A 6,348-nucleotide genomic window follows, 5' to 3' on the forward strand; every position below is an offset into this window, starting at 1 on the left:
ATTTTTTAAATTTAAATATTTCAACATTTTGCGTTAATTCATTTTTTTACTATATCTTTACATCGGTCAGAATTCTATTTTCCTGATACAGAGCTTCTAAATATACATAGAGTTCAATTATAAAATTCTGGCTGACTGCATACAATGTTTACATTGGACTCAATAATACAACAGTATGCAGGAAGCTCCTAAGCTCCACCTAGTGGTGGCTTCAGGCAGTCGGAATGTTATAATTTAAATATATGGCTATACAGATTGAAAAATCTGTGTCAGAAAAACAAAACTCAAACCACTATAAAGATATATTATAAAATGAATCAACACAATGTTGGATCAAAAATTGACATGGTGTTAAAAGGTGAACTAAACATTATGAACAATAAAATAGTTGTTTTCCTGGACTTTTTCTGTCTAAATATGAGTTATCCGTCAGAACTTTCTAAAATAGAAGTAGTGATGTGATTGGTTTCCACGAGCACCTGTTCCACCTTTTTTTTTTTTATCTGAATTTGTGCTTGTGTTAATTGTATCTCTGTAGAATTCAACTAGTAAAGTCTTAGCAATAAAAACAATTTGCGATATTGATCTAATGCAGAATTTCACCTCTGGGCAGGTCAAGTTAATATTTTACCTATTCACTATAAAGTGTCCACGGGGCAGTTACACGGCTTGTAGTATTGCATTTTTCTAAATAATTTTTTAACATTGTATTTTCTACTTTAGTTGGTTTTTTTTCCAGCACGTGTACCAAATCCACATGTTGCTTTTAAATGAGATGTACAGTGTTAAACGCAGGTTTTGTGTCACATTTATTTCTATTTGCAATTCATTTTGTACTAACTAGAAATGTTGAACAATTCTATACCGTGAATATACATACCTGTGGATATTTGTAAAATAAAAAAAGTGAAATAAAGATGTTTTTGTAAAAAAAGAAATGTGAGATATTCTTAAATTATACATCTAGAATGCGTTGGATTTACAGCAATGGCAGGAAAATGTTGGAATTTTTTTTTTTTTTTTTAAAGGGGTATTCCGGGGGTTTATGTTATAACAAGTTCATTCTTTCTTAATGAGCCACTTATGGTATCTCAATAAGACAACCCCTTTCCATGTGTTCACTATGGACCCCTCTCTATTAGCCAGAGCCCAGCTACCGGTTAGATGGCCAGACGTTCATTTGAAACGGCCGGGATATTAGTACTATGTTTCAGCTGCTGAAGGGGAAATGTATGGATGGATAATTTTTCAACCTTCTTATGTAATCCTCATATTATACATTATCCATTTGGGGCAAAATTGAAATGAGTAAACCAAATAAATATATAAATGAAATCACCTGATCTTTCGTAAACTTTCAATGGTCACTATTGATAGTGTAATGATGGGGGTAGGGAAACGGACAAGTGAGCCCTAATCTACCCGCCACTCTGTCCCTGCCTACTTGCAACGACCCGCCCTAGGCGACGGGGTACAACTGGGCGGCGGTCCCTACGCTCAGTAAGTGCACGAGACAAACAGACAAGGGTACACAAAGCTAAGGGAAATGGGGCAGTTGCCCACGGCAACACCGTGAGCAACAAGAGTGGTGAACGAGCCGAGTCAAACCAGGAGTGAACGAGGAACCAAACGCAGAGCAGGAGAGTAGTCAGAAAGCCAGGGTCAGTATGGAGCAGGATCAAATAGCTAGGAGCTGCAGCAAGGCCAGGAAACCACACGAGAAGAGTCACAAGCAAAGGAGGAACAGGAAAGGCAGGTATAAATAGACAGAGGGCGGGAGCTAGCTCCGTCTGGCCCGGCTGCGATAGGCTCTCCCGCTCCTAAGCCTGCCATCCTGAGTGGTGGAAGACTGAGTCAGTCCCAGAGACACAGACTCAGGTGCAGACTGATTACCTATGGGCATATACACAGAAGTTGTGCCTGGCAGATCCTTTACAGATAGCTGGAATATTCCTGTTCTGCTTCATTTTGACAATGTAAAGATACATTGGGAGTCATGTATTATGTATGTTACTTGTTTTATTTGTGGCACCCCTAGATCTCCACTTATCGTAGTCCTGTTAATAGATTTGTTACCTGAAAGGGTTATTCCCACCTGACACCCGTTCCGGAGATAGATGTGGATCCCGCACCTATCAGACACTTATGTAATCTCCTGTGAGTATACCATGAATATCTAAGGTGGGAGTACCCCTTTAACAGCAGAAAAGTCTATATGACAACTCTAGGCTGTGATACATGTAAATGTTTATTTTGTCAGTAAGCACAACATGTATATTTTTATACAGAGGTCTGCATATAAAGTAGCATGGATTATTTTATTTTTTTATTACAAAGCTAAACCTATACCATGGATTCCCTATCCCATGTTCGAAAACATTGAAACCATCGGGTCAAAAAACTCACTACAACCTACTACATCTGCACGTGTCCCCTCGATCCCATCCTCTTTCCTACTTCATGCAGACTCTGACCCCAGGACTGACTGCACTCTTCAATCTCGCTTTCTGCAAATGCAACTTCTCCTCGCCCTTCAAATATGCTTTTCATTGCTTTATGCTGCAAATTTGGGGTGGATACACTCTCTCTAGTGCCAGGAGAAGGAGGGGTTTGAATCTTTAAACCTCCTACACTGTGTGCCGCCATTTTCTGAACGACTGCACAGTGTAGGAGGATTAGATACAGGGCTCAGCAGACAGTATCACACGAACATAATACACACATCACATACACGAACAAAAATTACCTTCTCCTGCCGCCGCCACCACCTCCGCTCCTATTCCTTGCGCCTTCGCTTCCTTGAACATATGGCCGGAAGCCGCGGCCGGAAGTTGTCATCTTACTGTCCGGCAGCGGCTTCCGGTCCACACGAAAATGGCGCCGGATTTCGCTCTGCGAACGAGCTTCATTCTGGTCCGTGTGGGAGGGCGCATGCGCCGTTCCCACACAGACGGCGTACGCTTCAGAGAATGGAACGGCTCCTGTTCTTATTCTCTATGGGGTTTTATGTGCCGTATTCCATCTCTCTATGTGTCGTTAATGGACACAGCCATGCAACATTTCCATTTATTGTCCCGTGTGCATGAGGCCTTAATCCAGAACTGAGCTCATTATTTTCTTCCCTTCACTTCTTAAAATTCTCCCTGACATCGTTCTAAGACCAGGATCACACACACAGTTTTGATGCAGTTTTTGACTGTTTTTGGAGCCTAGCACAGGAGTGGACACATAAGAAAGGAGATTCACTCCTGGCTTTGGCTCAAAAAACTGCACCAAAAACTAAGTGTGTGATCCTGGCCCTATATCAAATAGTTTTATTACAATTTAATTTGATTTCTTTGTTATTATTCCTAATACATATGCTTGATGTTACTTTTGAATTTTAGACCATGTTAACATGGCATATGTTAGAGGCAGAAAAATAAGAGACTGAGTTCAAGAGAAAACCAGGAATTTTTGTAGCTGTTTTTCCAAGCGTTTTTATTTTGCAAGTGTTTTTGATTCCACACAGAATATTCCCAAATCCTGCCGCCTCATTCTGTATAATATATCCAAAATACGTTCTTTTCTAACTCAAGGAGCCACCAAATTCCTAGCATGGACTACAGCAATATCTTTCTGCATGAATAGTGATGCACTGCTGAATGGCTGATGTATCATGTCTCTGTATGAATCTAGTTAAGTGTATACCACTGTGAAGTTTGCTGGCACTTTATTTAAAAAAAAAAAAAGCAAAACAATAATAATAATATTAGCTATGCCCCTGCTGGGGCTGACAATATCCGATGCAAACGTAGAGCAACATGTTAATAAATATTGCGTGTTAACTGTCCATAATTTTCTGCTAAGTTTGAAGCTTAAGCGCTGTTCGCATCTGTGTCGCAGCTTCTGTTAATAACGAAAGACACGACTGTTAAAATTGGCGCCCATCTGACCTTATTGACTTACAATGGGGTCGATTAAGTTCGGCTGTTTTGACGGCAAATATAGCGCTGCAGGTGACAGAACTGATGACAAAGTCCTTGACATAGATGTGAACATAGCCTTATACGTAAACATTTTGTCTCTTCTCCATCCAGAACATGAAAAAAAGTGTTAAAATACATTACATTGAATCAAAGATCATGAGAATGGCTATAGAAAAACATTTAAAAACACACCAGAAATGTGCAACAATGGAGTGACAAGACAACCCGTAAAAAAGTGGTAACCGCCAACGTGGTTGTGAACCATGTAGCCAAGATAAGGGCACAGAGATATCCTCAAGTAAAAACTTATGCAAAGCAGTGATAAATAATACAAAATAGTGCAAGAGATATGTGACAATAAATATAAAAGTAATCCAAAATATTGCAATCTCAAAAAGGTGTATAAAGATCACAGCAAGTGAGTATAAAAAATGAAAAGCTGGCCCACATATGATGGTCCTGCCCGGTGGCACAGGCTCACTGGAAAAGAGAAGAACGCCTCAAATCAAGTTATCTCCATTACTGAATGGGGACATCCCGGATATACCTAGACATAGTAGAAAACTAATCTCACATATTCTATCCGCTGCAAAATGTGCATTAGCAATAAACTGGAAATCCCTGACTATCCCATTCTTGAGGACACTTAATAAGGCCTCATGCACACGACCGTAGTGTTTTTCTGGCCGCAAATTCCAGGACCGTGTTCCGTGAAATGTCATCCGCAGTTCATCCGTATGTAAACCGCAGTTCATCCGTATGTAATCCGCAAAATGCGGATGAAAAAAAAAAAGCCTAGGTAAAACAGGATGACGACAGAACTCATTCCCGGTCGTCGCCTAGCAACATTTCCGCAAATCCGCAAACTGCGGATGACACACGGAGGTGTATCCGCAATTTCCACGGGCCCATTGACTTCTATTGGCATGTCCGCATCGAATTTGCGGCCCTTAATAAGACATGTCCTGAGTTTCTGCGGCACGGATTTGCGGACATGCGGAGACCCGTGAAAACACGGATAGTGTGTATGGGCCCATAGAAATGAATGGGTCCGCAATTCTCCCGTGGATTTGCGGGGAAATTGCGGACGCAAAAACACGGTCGTGTGCATGGGGGCCTAAAACTAAAGAGATACACCAGTTTGAGATAATAGTCAGTATCCTCGAAAAGAGGCTCCCGAAATGTGATGCCCAATGGTCAGGTTGATCCTCGTAAAGATTTCCTTGAGACACTGGTTTGTTTATATGGAGAACCTACTCATGAAAGTTCTTCTATGAAGTTAGCTGCACCGGATCTAGAATGTTTTACTTTTACGTTTAAATCTACTTTAATAACTGCTTCCAACTCAGCCATGATATTTGAATACTACTTAGAAATAATCCTTAAAGTGTAGCTAAACGTTCGACAAACATCTGACATGTCATCGTGACATGTCAGAAGTTTGTATTGGTGGGGGTCCGAGCACTGAGACCCCCACCAATCGCTAGAACGAAGCAGCTGAAGCCCTCGTGTGAGCGCTGAGCCGCTTAGTGTCTGTTCGGCTTTTTCCGGAAATAAATGTAGCGGTGTACGGACTCAATAGAAAGTCTATGAGCCCGTACTCCGATACATCGGCTTTCCGGAAAAAGCCGAACAGACACAAAGCAGCTGAGCGCTCACACGAGGGCTTCAGCTGCTTCGTTCTAGCGATTTGGTGGGGGTCTCAGTGCTCGGACCCCCACCAATCCAAACTTCTGACATGTCACTATGACATGTCAGACGTTTGTCAAACTTTAAGCTACACTTTAAGTTTTGAAACACAATGGTCTTGCAAAAAAAAAAATGAGCAACAAAACATAGACGCCGTCCAGCAGCACACGTGTTATCCGTCCATGAGGGTGAGACCAGACGTCATCGCCAAAATTCGGCTTGGTCAGAAGTATTCCCTTTTCCAGAACAGCAGAGGGCGCTCTAAATATTCAATATTTTCTATTACGCTGGTGTAACAACCCATTCAATAGAATAATTTATTTTTCTTAATTTAGGTAACCAAAATACCTCATACAACATAAATATTTAATGCGCGCCATGTCTTTAAATTAATTCCAGCCCCAGTGTAATATTTTTTGGCCAGAACCTAGTTTACTATACCACCCCCCGTACCATAGAGGGCGCTCTAAATATTTTACATTGCACTAGCTGTCTGAAGTCCCTGATACGCGTTGATTGTATGACGTTCTCTTTAGACTAGAAAACATAGCGCTCCTCGTTGATTGGTCAGCTTCAGCCTATGTCACATTCTATTCGCCATTATTTGTCAGTAAGAGAAACGTGATACAGGGTTTTGACTGGCAGTCTGCCGTCTCACGTGGCATGATTTGGTCTCTATGATTGGTTGAGA

This window comes from Rhinoderma darwinii, chromosome 6, assembly GCF_050947455.1.
Source record: "Rhinoderma darwinii isolate aRhiDar2 chromosome 6, aRhiDar2.hap1, whole genome shotgun sequence".
NCBI classification, from domain to species: Eukaryota; Metazoa; Chordata; class Amphibia; order Anura; family Rhinodermatidae; genus Rhinoderma; species Rhinoderma darwinii.